The 13,882-nt window shown below is 40.2% G+C and overlaps 1 long non-coding RNA gene across 1 annotated transcript; it reads right to left on the bottom strand.

Moving 5' to 3' along the window:
- Window positions 1–4,902: 4,902 nt before the first annotated feature.
- LOC108448213 lies at window positions 4,903–13,882 on the bottom strand. The gene is made up of 2 exons (XR_001864027.1): window positions 13,797–13,882; window positions 4,903–5,650 (listed from the first exon to the last, which is right to left on the bottom strand). It is a non-coding gene; the product is annotated as an uncharacterized LOC108448213 (long non-coding RNA).

Genomic DNA, 13,882 nt, shown 5'->3' with positions numbered 1-13,882 from the left:
CCTCACCATGGGCTGCACCATGGGCTGCAGGGGTGAGGCAGCAGTGGTGCCTGGAGTACTTCCTTCCCCCTCCTTCTGCACTGACCTTGATGCCTGCAGAGTTGTTCCTTTCACATGTTCTCACCCTGCTCTTCTCTGGCCACAATTACATCTCCACAACCACTTTTTTCTTTCTTCTAAAATCTGTCTTCCCAGAGGTGTTGACCACCATTTCTAATTGGCCCAGCCTTGGACAGCAGCATGTCTGTCTTTGGAGCCATCAGGGATTGGCTATGCCGGACATGGAGGAAGCTTCCAGCAGCTTCTCACAGAAGCCCTGTAGCCCCACTGCTACCAAAACTAGGCCATGCAAACCCAGTACAAACCCTTTGATGGATAACACACTGCCTTTGGAGATGTAATTTTGATACATAGGTTACATGTGTACAGGGGTGTTACAGCCCCATGGCTTTAGGCAGGTGTGAAGAGAAAGTACAGGAGTCTTGTTATGATATGTAGAAGTCCTGTTATGAAATTTATGATACCATTTCACTTTTGTGGAAAAATTAATTTAGAAAAATCCACATTCAAAATTCAACTATATAAGACCTGTATCCCATTCCATTCCAAGCACTGCTGAAAGAGCTGGCCCGTTGTTTACTGAGATGAAAATCATACGTGCTACTTTGGGAAACCAGATTCTATGGTCAAGCTCAAACAAAATGTTTGCACTCTTGCTCTAGGTCAAAAAACAATATCCTGTAATCACTCTGATCACTGCAGGTTTGGGACATTGTTGTTCAGCCCCCCAGTTAAAAAAAGTAGGTCCCTACTCATCATATTCAGACATATTAACACATCTGTAGACTCTTCAGGTTTTAAAAAGTCCAGGAACAAGCAATTTCAACTATGAAAGCTAAAATAATTTTAATCCTTATTTCAAATTTCTAAAATGTTCTTCAAGAAAAGATTTAACCAAACTTAACCTGTTTTTCCAGAGGAAGATTCAAGATGATGGGTTACATCCTTATTTTATTCTGATTCATGGCATATTATTCTTAAATTTAGAGGAAAACCACTCTGAATGACCCCTGAAAGAGGGACTCATATATTTTAAACAAAAAGCAACACTGAAACACTATCTTTCTCTCCATAAAGATCTGACTTCATTATATCAAATGCTACAGACTGTCTCTTTAGGCAATCTTACACTTTGAGCTCATTTCCTAAAAAGTGTTTTGATTTCCTAGTAGTGTAGCAGGCGCCAGAGAAAGATACGCACTGTATTTTTCCTATGTTTATTATTTTCTCTTCCTACTGGAGCTTTCTTTTTGCCTCGTTGCATTTTTCCCATTGCAAGTTTTGGTCAGAGTCCAGGGGGTTGCAGTCGGGTTCTGCAGGGATTTTTTTCCTGGTTCTTTCTCTCCATGCATATTTCATGTGCCCATTACTTTAGGTGCCATAAACACAAATTAAAACCAGCATCATTTCTGTCAGAAAGAGCCACATTTCTCTACTCATTAATTATTTATATTGCTTCCTTAAGTGGTGTTCTTGCTTGTTTGTCTCTAATAGAGGACACAAATTATGTCACAGCCTTTGTTCGTTACCGAGATTGGGCAGATCAGGAGCTCCACTGAACTGTAAAAGCAATGAGGCTCATCTCTGCTGATAGATAAATCCATGAACAATGTTTGCTGCTGAACGACCTGCCCCAGGCAGCCACAGAAACCACATTAGCCTCTCCTTTCACTGTGTGTCATGGTAAAGAGATTATTTCTGTGCTTTGGGCCCATTTGAGCATCGAATATTTAACCTCTGCACCTAGAATGGGCTATGAACTTACATGGTGCATAACCAACCTCCAAATTTGAGTAAATAAAGAGGTGTCCTGTGTCACTGTGTCTGGTCTGAACTTCACATTCTTCTCAGGAACAAGTTCCTTTAAAAAGCTGTTTGATTTCCCTCTCCTGCTGCTTTGATAAAGACATCTCCAGATTCTCTCTAATTTTTACAAAGCTTCCTATTTCATCCTCTATTTATACATGGACAGATTTGACCCACCCTTTCTTTTTTGCTGCCAGTATTATTCCTCCCTGATTACATAGTTCTTTCCACCACAGGGCATTACCAACCAATGTACCTTGAGGGAACAGCTGCAGAGTCTCGCACATTTCATTTTGTTATGCAAAAAATGTGTCTGTAAAGCTGAAGCAGAGACCACTCCACTAATCTTGACTACTGGTCATCTGAGGCCTGCAAAAATTGTGACACTAAAGTGCCTCGCATTTTCCTGGGCAAATGGAGGGAGTTTGTGTCCTACAATCAAATCCTCTGTTTTGCACATTTTCAAATCTGTTCCACACAAAGAGGAAAAGCCACACATTCTATTTAAAAGAAGAGAAATTACCTTCTCTGCATGTCATGTGAATGAAGACTGAAGCACTGAGAAAAACATCTAATGCTACAAAATTAATAATGAAACTGTGAGACTTGACCACACCACATTAATTCTACTTCATTCCAGCAGACCAGAGTGGTCAGTAGGTCTGTGTTACCATGTGCTGCAAGACCATCAGTGATCTCCACCTAAAGAGGTGCTAGAGGACTCCCATCTGTTGCCAACAGAATCAGTCAGGACACGGCATAAATGCAAGATTCCCATTACACAAGGCACAGGACATTTGAAGGACACTTTATTTCCCCCTCAACACCTGTGGTGCTGTGGATGTCTTGTCAAAGGAGAGGCAACAGCTCCGGTCTAGTACACTCAATCCTTGTAATTTTGTTAGTCACATAAGGACCAGAGCTTCGTCTGAGAGCAATATGTGGTTTCTGGTGCTGTCAGTGACAAGTAACCTGGCAATGAACCTGACTTTCAGCACCAGTTCTCCTGCCCTCTTGGAGAGCTGAAGGACAGTCAATAAATGCCTCGGCAATGAGTGTTTGCTGTAGGCTGGTGTGTTTCCTTACTTTCAACATGTCACATCTAAGAGTGGGGAAGGTACAGCATTTCCCTTACAGGAGTATAGCCTGCTTGGGAAGAAGGAAGGAGAAACAAAGGGAAAGAAGGAAAAGGGAAGGAGAAAGAAAGGGGAGGAAAGAGAGCAAAAAATAGGGCCAGTCCATGAAGGTCAGTGCTTTCCCAGGCAAAAAATAAATACCAAGTACGGCCCTAAGACCTCCCAACCATTTTCCTTCTGACATCTATCCTTACTCTCAAGGGACTCTTGATAACAGAGATAACTGTTCCTATAATAATTACAAACATTTTCACCCATTTCCAGAAACTTCTTTCCTCCATTTCTCTTTAGGGAGTCCTTTAGACAGCAATGAAAGCTCTAAAGCAGCAGAGCTCTAACAGAGTAAAGGAACAGTATTTGAAATTAATTAAGAAAACAATATTAGGCAGGTTATGAGCCCTGGGTTGTGCAGAGACATCACTCTCTCTCCGTGTCTTCTGCAGGCAGCGGCACAGCACGGGCAGCCGGGGCTGCTGGCAGGGCAGGAGAGCTCTGCCACCAAGTGCAAACCCAGCTCCTCCGCATCCTCATGCCAGGAAAACAGTTTTCAAAAGCCCCATTCACACCCTCTCTTCAGTCCCTCACCTTAATAAAACTGTCACAAGTCCCACAGCTGGTCACATTGGGGTTTTTTGATTTTTCAGGCTGTAATTACTCCACCATGTCATCATTTTTACTCTGTGAATTATTATCCCAGCCTATTCTATCACACCTTCTTTTTAATCACCAGTTTTTTAAGTAACTCTGTATCGACAAAAACTGCTAATATCATTGACCTTTTTAAGAGCTGGTTATATTAACTGCATGATGGCAGGGCATGTAGCAATCTGTGAAGTGCAGAAATAAGGTCTCCCAGCTGCACTGAGAAGAGAGGGTAGAACACAGCTTCAAGACTTAAAAGATAAGATTAGGTCCTTCCTACATGGGGAATATGGCTTCAAGACTTAGAAAACAAAATTAGGTCCTGGCTATGTGAGGATGCTGAGGAAAGGTAAGCTGAGCTAATTTAAGGTGTATATTTAAATTGGACCAGGTAAACCACATTATATTGCAAAGAGAATTGAAAGAAACAGAATTAAGGCCTATTTTAAATTTTTTTTAAAGTCACCTGAGCGAGGTAATACAATTTTACCAATACATTTAAAATAAAATTTTATTAACTTTCCTGCAGGTCCTGTCCATACAGAGACTAGCCCCAGATCGCAATGCAAGTGTAAACAGAAGTGGCTGGAAAATGGTGATATTCCCTCCTGTCATGCTCTCTGGCACTGGTTTTCTGAAATTAATTTTGTTCTGCTCCACACCTGTGTGAGAGAAAGCAGCCTGGGTCCTGCTTCAGTTGTCTGAATCCTAGGCAAATAGGCACTAACTCTGTCTCTGGTTCAGTCACCTGCAGAATGGGGAGGCTACTTTTCTTTAGAAAGGGTAGATGGTGAAGAAGCCATTTATTAAATACTCTTGTCTGTTCAGCACTAAAAGATGTAAGAATAAACAGAAAAAAACCATACTCAGTTGTCTAAGTAAGGACAGACAGGCCAGTTCTTTCATTTTCCTTTCCTCACTATACTATTAATAACAATATAAATGTTTGTGCTTAGCATTTAAATATTTATACTATCAATGAAATCAAGCAAAATTCCCTATAAATATAAAACAATGGAAAATTTGAGCTCCAGACACTTGTTTTCAGAATCAGGCAATATTTAGGAACTTCAACTTGACTCTGCTCCATCACAGTCTTCAAAACGAGCCTGTGCCTGGTTCAGTCCTCTGGATGCCAGCAAAATTGTTCAGAATTGCCATGAACAACACACTTAGCAAGCCTAATAAGCAGTTCCTTCCTGTCTCAGTTTCACATCACAGTTAAAGGTTAAGGAAATAAAATAAAGGAAATGTTAAAGGCTGTTACTAAATATTGCATTTTATTGCCAGCTTCATAACATTAGAGCAGACTCTACAGTGATGCCCTATCATCTCTTTCTTGGTGATTGGCTGTATTAAGTCATACTGCTACTTACTTTTAAGAACTATATTCCCACTAGTGTTCTTCATAATTTACATATCATACATCAATGAAAATAAAAGTTCTGAAAAAACTTTCTCTACTTCTTCCTTCTATCCACCTGCCCAACCTTGGGAAAAATTAAGTGTAGGCTGGAAAAATCACTGAGAACACAGAGACCCAGCTGCCAAATCCCTTGTTTAATTGAGAAACAAGTGGCCTGGACAAGTGGTTACACACCAAAATGGGCAAGGCAGGAAGTTTCTCATACACTTGCTCTGACATGGCTGCACACGCCTCTGCCATGCACAATCTTCACTGAGCATCTGTGCCTCACTCAGAGCCTGTAAACCATGGCACCAGCCTGTTGTGAAGACCTTGCCAGCATTTATCACAGCCAAGCTCTTTCTTGTGTGCTTCATGGGAAGAACTGAGGTCAGGCATTGACGATGCTGCTGGGGTTGAGGAGGCACCATGGAGAGAAGGTTTGTTTGAGTCTTTAGATTCCCTTTCCCAGGGAGAGACTGGAAAGGTAAAATAGCCTCAATGTTATTTTCAGAGAAAAACATGCGCACCCAAGGCACATGCTTTCAGATCAAGTCCTCCAAAGGGTTTTCAAATCCAGGCAGGATCTTCAAGGCGGGAGCTGCAAATAAGAACAGGAAGAGATGGACAGTGTCTGATCTTAAACCTCTTTCAGAATAAACCTTGGCTGGATTTTGACACTAAGCCTGTCGGTGCTGCAAAGTGAAGGAGCCCAGCCAGGCAGATAAACTGAAGACATGGTACTCCCAAGTGTGTGGTAAAGCACAACAGCCTTGAAGTGGGAAAGTGGGGGTAAAGAATCTCTCCCAAAAGTGAGGTCAAAGGCTGAGCAGTCCTTCCAGGACAATACTTCCAGACGTCAGCTTTTGGGAAGGAAAGGAAAATACAGTGAAAAAACATCGTGCAGCTGCAGGGAAATACCAAGCACTTATTTTAGTACAAAATTAATGAAGTCAAGGAAAGATCCTGATTAAGTCTATTTTTTTAACATATTCCTAGGCTGAAAAATAATGCAGTGGTAAAGCAAAGATTAAGAGAAAGCCAGCTTACTCAGGACATTTACATTAGGTGGGATAAGCCCTTGCAAATGTGCAGTAGGGATTAATTGCACTTTTGCAGAGATGGACTAGATGACTTACTGTAACAGTTCTGGAGGTAGCTAACAGCCAGAATAAGTCATCTTGAAAATGCAGCAAGGAAGTTTAGTGTCGCAAAGATTCACAGCAGAAATGGCACTGTTCTTTTGCATGATAATAAGGAAAAGCACAAAGGGGTGAATTAAGGACAGTGGGTTGGTTTTGCATTTTAATTTCATGATTTTTGTCAGGTTATATTATAACTTAAATATTCTTAAGAGGTATGGCAATTTTGTTGACTGCAAAATTTGTATCTGTTTTATTTTTGCTTTTCTTTTTCTCCTGAGTAGGAGGGGGAAATATCTTATTACAGATTATTAAATCCTAAGTGGCTGATGCAGCTTGGAAATAAGCCTTTTTACAGGGAAGAATGTTGGAAATAAGTCTGTTTAGTGTGTGCACTACATGGCCATATCACAATTATTTTTTCATGTAATCACCCAATCTTTATATAAGAATGATTTCTTTACCCTAGAGACTCAAAAAGCTCTCGGGGAAATGTATATTTAGACATCTCCAAAAAGTGACTTATTTACCCAGTTCAATACATTAAATCTGGAGATTAGATGATTCACCTGACAGACATCAAGGCCTCCCCAGGAACTGTTTCATTCTGATAAGCAAATGTGCATTTCATGCCTGCTTACCAGGGAGAAATAACTGTGTTTGCACAATATCTTGTAATGACTCTAAAGAGGTGTTTAAACATCACTAGCATTTTCAACTCCCTACACAAAAAGCAAACAAACACAAAGACAGTCGATATTGTCTCTATACAGTGGGGTATTCAGCTATGCTGGGGCTTTGATTCAGGGCTGCTGAGCATTTACGTCTCTGAGACATCTGCTGTCTTCAGACAGGCAGTCACTTTGTCTTCAGACTGGAGCAGGCAGCAGAGAGTCTACAAGGAAAATGTGCTTCTTAAAAATGTAATTGAGTCCTCTCGTTTAGGGTATTCTGACTGAGAGCACATGGCTGCTACTCATGTAAAGAAAAGCAACATTTCTACCAGAGTTGTTTATATAGGAAGAATGCTAGTCCAGGCTGTCTTTTCAAGGTGGCTTGAAAAAATTATGTGAAGTGCAGTAACTAAAAAGAAGGGAAAAATCAATTTCTTTGTTTAGCATGGGAAGCTAGATCAACCCTACAGCACAAGCTTATATTTTTCCCAGATGGTTATGTTTCCCCAAAGACAAACTCAGAACTGATTTTTTTTCCCAGCCCTCTAGAATTTAAAGAAGGGAAAAGGAAAGGAAAAGGAAAAGGAAAAGGGATAAGAATTCAGACAAGCCACCTAGATTCTGCAAAGGGAGAGTATGAAGAACAGTTTCCCAGCTGATGACTGTTCACACCACTTAAATAATTAATATCTACTCTGCCCAGTAGCAAGGTGAATGCCAGTGGTTTGGGCACCTCCAGTAGGAACATCAGGAGTTCCAGAGCATCTGAGTGGAAGAATGTGGAGCCTAGTTTCAGAGAAATATTAGATACTTTGGTGAGTAGCAACAGGGTGGCAATTTGCATAAGAGACTGACGATAATATTGATACTGTCACTTTCTGGAAATGGCAAACCATTTTTAGAATTCTAAGTGGAAACTATTCAATTTTTATTGAGCACATTATGAGATATTCAGTGCAGAGGCTGAAAACTGAAAACTGCAGGAGAATCAGAGGAGCACAAAGAGACAGGATCAAACCCAAAAAGCTAAGTAAAGATGCAAAGGATACATTGCTATCAAATTTTCAACTCAACAAGGCTTCTCCTTTGGGACTGCAGAAGGGAGAATTTCACACATTGGGTAAATAGAGGCACCAGTATGGGAAAAGCCAGATTTTCAAATTGTGTTGAAACACAATGAAAAGGGGGTAAAATAAAATGCTATGGTTCCCTTGGCTTTATGACTACAAGAGGTACAAGCTTTGCTCTGCAAGAGGTACTCTGAATTACTCTGCTCATACAGGCTTAAATGTCCTTCTGCCCCAGTGCACCTTCTCTCCAAGCAAGTTCTTCCTTTTCTTCCTCTGCTTCAGTGTCAGTACAGACCACCAACTTGTTATAGTGTGGCTGTCCTCTTTCAAACTTCTCAGTGCTGGGGGTTCCAGTTTTGCCACCGTAGTTATAATGGATGTCCAATCACCGAACGGGGAGAATTAAAGTCCCTACATTAAATTATGTTTTTCAGTCATGAAATCATAGTATTTTGCTCTTATAAAACATAACATTTTTCATTCAAAGACCTCTGAGCTTCTAACTGATTGTTTAATTAAGTCACAAAATGTTCCTGTGATCTAGGAAAGTATTGAAATGGGTGAGTAAACTAGTATAGATGAGTAAAGTCATTAGTCAAGATGACTAACAGATGAGAAATATACTAATAAATGGTAATTGCAGTAAAACAAAATGAGCTTGTAACAGGTTAGAAGAGTGATTTTTAGAGAATAGTTCTGAACACCTACACTCTTTTTTATATCCAGCAGAAGCTGTGATCTTTCAGAAGTGTCTAAAAACCAGACTAGGTCTGATTTACCTGGGTGCACTGACATGGACAGAAGAGACGCTTTTGAAACAAAAGTGTGTATGTGGCGTAGGAACACAGGGCTGAACAAACCCCTTGAACAACTGGCTGAACTGAGTCCACTCGCTCACCTACACGGACAACCACAGAAACTGGGTTTAGCCTAGGAGTACCTACAGACCATATACTACTCACCACCCATCTCCAGTGTCAGGTGTCATTTTAGATGCTACTGGCCCAGAATTCTGTCCTGAGTGCATCTCACTGTCGCTTGGCTCCAGTGGTTGGTATGTGATCCCCTTCCTGCATAGATATCTTTACTGAAACCACATGACCAAGACAACCATGGTTCTATTCGGTCATCCCATGCTTGGTTTCCCTGCACTCTATGGCTCACCATCACTTTCTGCAGAAGTAACAGGAGAGAGGAGCAGAGAGAGACAGCATCATTTATTTCCCCTGTTGAGTAGTGAGGGTACCAAAGGGCTGATAGATGCGGAGTAATGCTTAGGTAAGATTGACAACTATTTCCTCCTGCTTCATACACATAACCAGCACCCACCTGTTTTCCTCCCACCCAGAGATATTTTTGAAAGCTTCTTCTAGCAAATTTCTGCACCAAAATTAAACCCATATAGCAGTCAGCCTTATTGCCGTGTTCCCACGTCAGCTGTGTGTCATGACAACAGATGATAGAAATGCTGCTATTCAGGCTTCAGGGTGCATGCTTCTTTTTTTTCTCTCTCTCTCTTTTTTTTTTCTTTTTTTTTTTTTCTTTTAAATTTTAATAGCTTTAAAAAGAGCTCTGAACAGAAGTGCTTGCTCCATGATGCAGCGCTGAGCTAAAGCACACAGGGCAGGTATACCTGCCCACATCCCAACAGGCAAAAATAAGTAGAGTGGGTGAGGTTTCCTGTGGCGCTGTGGGGGCTGAGGGAGAAACACTCTGAGGAGAAAAGGAGATGACAAGATAAGAGAAAATGGAGAGGCTGAAGCAGAAGTGCTTCCCTTCCCTGCACCCCTCCCCTGTGGGCCTTTAGCGGCAGGGCAGCTCTGTGCCCCACACATGGATGTCACTGTACTGCCCCATGTCCTAAAACTGGTCAAACCTCCCTGCTTTGGGATGCTCCTTGGCAGACTCCAGCCTGATACACCAGAAAGGGCCCTATTTGCCTCACCCTGGTCTACAGTGAAGGAAGGGAGTTTTGAATTTCTAGGCAGGAAAATCTTGCTCTGCAAACATCATCTGAGTTATTCCATGGGAGTAAAGCACTAACAAATTAAAGCCTCCTCACACAAAACTGTGTTATTTCTACAAGACATAATTTCTCCCAGGTCAGACATGCAGATTCTCCTTTCTACTCAGTAACTCAAAATTTGTATATATGGCCTTGGTTTTGGTTGTGAGTTTTTGTTTGCTCTTGGTTTGCTTTGGGTTTGCTTTGGCTTTTTGACGTACTGCTAGATCCTCAAGGAAGAAAAAGAAATGAGCCTAGTAAAAGCAGGGTCCCAGTTACTTAGGATCAGGCTATGCAAGGGCAGTCAGAAGCTCGTAGAGGAAGGCTTTCCAGCTGGAACTGCTGCAGTTCACAGCTCATACTTCAGTAATCGTCACATTTGTTTCTGTTTCACAGCATCATAAAAGACAGCAAGCAACTCCTGAGCCAAGCAAGAATTTAAATATGTCTTTGAGGCCTTTCCCATTTAGAAAATCGCTTGTGTCTGTGTTTGATACTAAGGGCTGCTTCTGAATATAAATGCTTCCCTGAATCAGGGCTACACAAGTATCAGAAGCTCAGATCAAGGAGCTGATCTGTCCAAATCAGACATTAGAGGCATGATGAAATGCTGCAGATCTTCCCTTTAATGAAACTTAGTTTATGAAAACCCCTTAATAAAGCTGCAGTGAGTATATTTACATTCCCAAAAGAGAAGAGCTCTCTCTTGAAATGAAAAAAATTACCACAATTAATAATATACTGATATTCTTCATAATGCCAGTAGATTGCAAGTTTTTGTTGAGCTGTTCATCATTTTGAATTTCCATGCCTCTCTTTATTCTACAATCACATCTACACCCGCTGGGGCACTTTAAGGACTAAAATTCATTGCTGCATATTAAAAATAGCAAATGAATCTCATTATTTCTTTTGTACCTCCCCAGTTTATTCAGCATACAAAAGACAAAATCAATAGCATCCTGCCTGAGGAATAGGGTTATTTTTGTATTTTTTTTAATACTGCTGCAGATTTTTGGCTTTACTCTTGAAACTGTGATGCGCTGCACCAATATATTTTCGCTCTATGAGTTTTCGGATCATCTGCATTTTGCTGTGCTAAATCCCGGATGTTTAATATCAAGGAAAATAGTATTTATATCCCATTCATCTCTTTCTCCAGCATCTCCTGTGTATCTGCATGTTCATCTTTTATTGCCAAGAGTCTGAATATTCAGAAATACTCAGAAATTTTCTTCTCAGGGGTGCAGATCCAAGTAAGCACCTACACCTAAGCTTATGTATAATTTCAGATAAACTTGGGCTTGAGCGGCTGAGGTCCACCATTGAGCTGAGAGAGACATAATAGGATAAAGGAGAGAGGGGGTGTTCCTATGGGATCTACCTTTTGGGGAGAGCTGGGACTCATAGACCTGGGTAGAATTGCTAGAGTTGGTCTGCTTCTTATTTTAGAAAAGGAATGTGATATTTCCTTTCCTTCCATCTTTCAGCACTTCCACTGTTGCCCACTGTTTTCAAACAGTCATAAGTGGAAGAAAATTATTCAGGAAGCAGTATTTTTAACACCTAATGATGTGTGTCATCCAGGTGACCTGTATGTGTCTAGATTTTCAATATATCAGTTCACTTTTTTTTTTTTTTTTTTGCAGTTTATTCCCCTTTGCATTTACTGCTTTTTTTTTTCCCATCCACTTTGTCTACTTTTTTTTTTAAGATGAAAGCAAAGCAAGTTCAGTATTTCAACCATGCTAAGTCTTTTTTAATATAATCTCCCTCCTGATTTATTAACAAATGGACTTTCTATCAAGTACTGCTGTTTCCCCAGCATCCTGGTAAAATACTTTCTATTTGTCATCATGTATCTGAGAGAGGCAATCCACTTTGCTCTAACTGTCCTCTTTTCTCTGAAATCATCAGCTGCATAATTACTCTACACACATGGATTCCTGTATTGCCCAAAACCACTAGTTCAAGTTATTTGATTTTATTATTCTTGATCCAGAAACATAAGACTTTCCATTTTATGACAAAATTCTTTCTAGTGTAACTTTTTGGATATGTTTTATTATTCGCTTTAGTTTTAAGGCAGAACAGAAAATACAAAAAATACACTTTTTCCTTCTTTCACAATTTCTTCTGGGACTTTTCCCTGAAATGTGAACAGACTTTGCCAGTAAAGCAAAGCAGATGTTTTGCAACAGTCTTCACAATTTTAAGTCCCTGACAAGCTATACAGCATACATGTGTCCTGTGCAGCAACCATTATATGAATATCTTTACTTACAATGAGGTGCAGTGAAATTAATATGAATGTGTACCCCAGTAAACTAATCTTCTTCCTGTTTGGAAAAAAAAATGAGCTTCTCTTTGCATTTCCATAAATATATTTCTCCCCTTGGCAAACTGATTACAAGGAAACCACATACATACTTACAGTGATGTGAATTTGTGATACAATTTGCAAAGATTTTAGTTTTATTTCTTTGACTTCTGCCTATTTTATGACTCAGGTAGCTACATGATGATGTGTCTAAGCTCCGACTAAATGTTTACAAATTTGGAAAAAAATAGAGATCTACTATAAACTTATATTAAATTTATCTTGAATGCACTTCAGATGCACTAACTGATTGCATCTCAACCAATGTACGCAAAGAGGAGTCATCCTTGAAAGGTATCTTGACTTCTTCCTTTAGAAAGTACAATCATTATCAGTTTGCTTCTGCTTCCTTTTTCCTTTCACTGAGGCAATGTTTGTTCTCTCTATAAAATTGAACCAAACAATGCTATTATGTGAGTCATCAGAAAAGAGCAGCAGCAGTAGTACACGGTTGTTGATGGTGATCAGTCTGAATTGCTTACTGGCCCCCTGCCGATCTCTTGGAAACTCAGGCACTTGGAGGACAACTGGAGCTTACTTGTTTGGGGAACTTGGTGTCTTGCTGCCCATAAGAAAATAAGCAAAACCAGTTTTACCTGAGAACTAGGTTTGCATACCCAAAACATTGCAAGTCTAACACTGCAGATTTTCCTTATCTGACTGCAAAACATCAAACGCTAATAACAGAAAGTGAAGGTGGCTCCCTTCTAACTATAATACAGGATACATCCCTAGCTAGTGCAGAATACACCTAATTTTGCTAGATGTTGAGAGATGTCATGCTGCCACATCAAAATGTTTCCTATTGTCCTTAAATTGATAGTTCAATCCACTTGCCATCAAACAGCAAAAGTAGCCTTCCTGCTTTTATCTCACTATGAAAGGAAAAAAAGAGCAGATACATGTGGCAGTAATTCTTACATCCCATAGCCAGGTTTTTTGGTATGAAGAATAGCATACTATCAGCACAGCAGTAGGCAAAGAGAACAAGAAAAGAAAATTCAGTGTCTTTGAGATTTTACTAAGCAGAAAATCTCTTCTTGTTTCTCTCTAACACTTCTAATGCTGCCATCTGAGTTAGAACCTCACATCCTTGTGGAGTTGGACATCTGACAATAGTTGGAGTAAAAAGATTTTGAGGCACACATCATCAACATGTACATAAAAAATTAGAAGGCCTAAACAATTCCAAACAATGCAAGGAAATTACTGAAATTAAAAAGGATTGAGAAATATGTTCTCCTTCCTGAATCAAATGTCAGTGTGAAAGAAATTCAGCAGACCTCTGCAGCTTACATTACAGTAAGATTGTCGTTCACGGATGTGTTCTGCAGATTCTACTAGTCAGCAATAAAGATTTGTTTTTCTATATTAAAGCAGAGAAAAGGGGGAATCACAATACTGAAGCACCACTTTTAGGTTCCTAAACGGAAATTAAACACAGCAGTACAGGCAAATTAGCAATATTTTACGCACCTAACAAATCGTAACAGAGAACTTCGCTGAGCCTGTTACCGGACAGGGCGCAGGTGGCATCGCTCCTGCGGGCAGGGGCTGGCCCG

This window comes from Corvus brachyrhynchos, unplaced genomic scaffold (genome assembly GCF_000691975.1).
Source record: "Corvus brachyrhynchos isolate BGI_N302 unplaced genomic scaffold, ASM69197v1 scaffold37, whole genome shotgun sequence".
Classification (NCBI taxonomy): domain Eukaryota; kingdom Metazoa; phylum Chordata; class Aves; order Passeriformes; family Corvidae; genus Corvus; species Corvus brachyrhynchos.
Note: the sequence above shows the minus strand (reverse complement) of the source record. Positions and strands in the feature narration are given on the sequence as shown.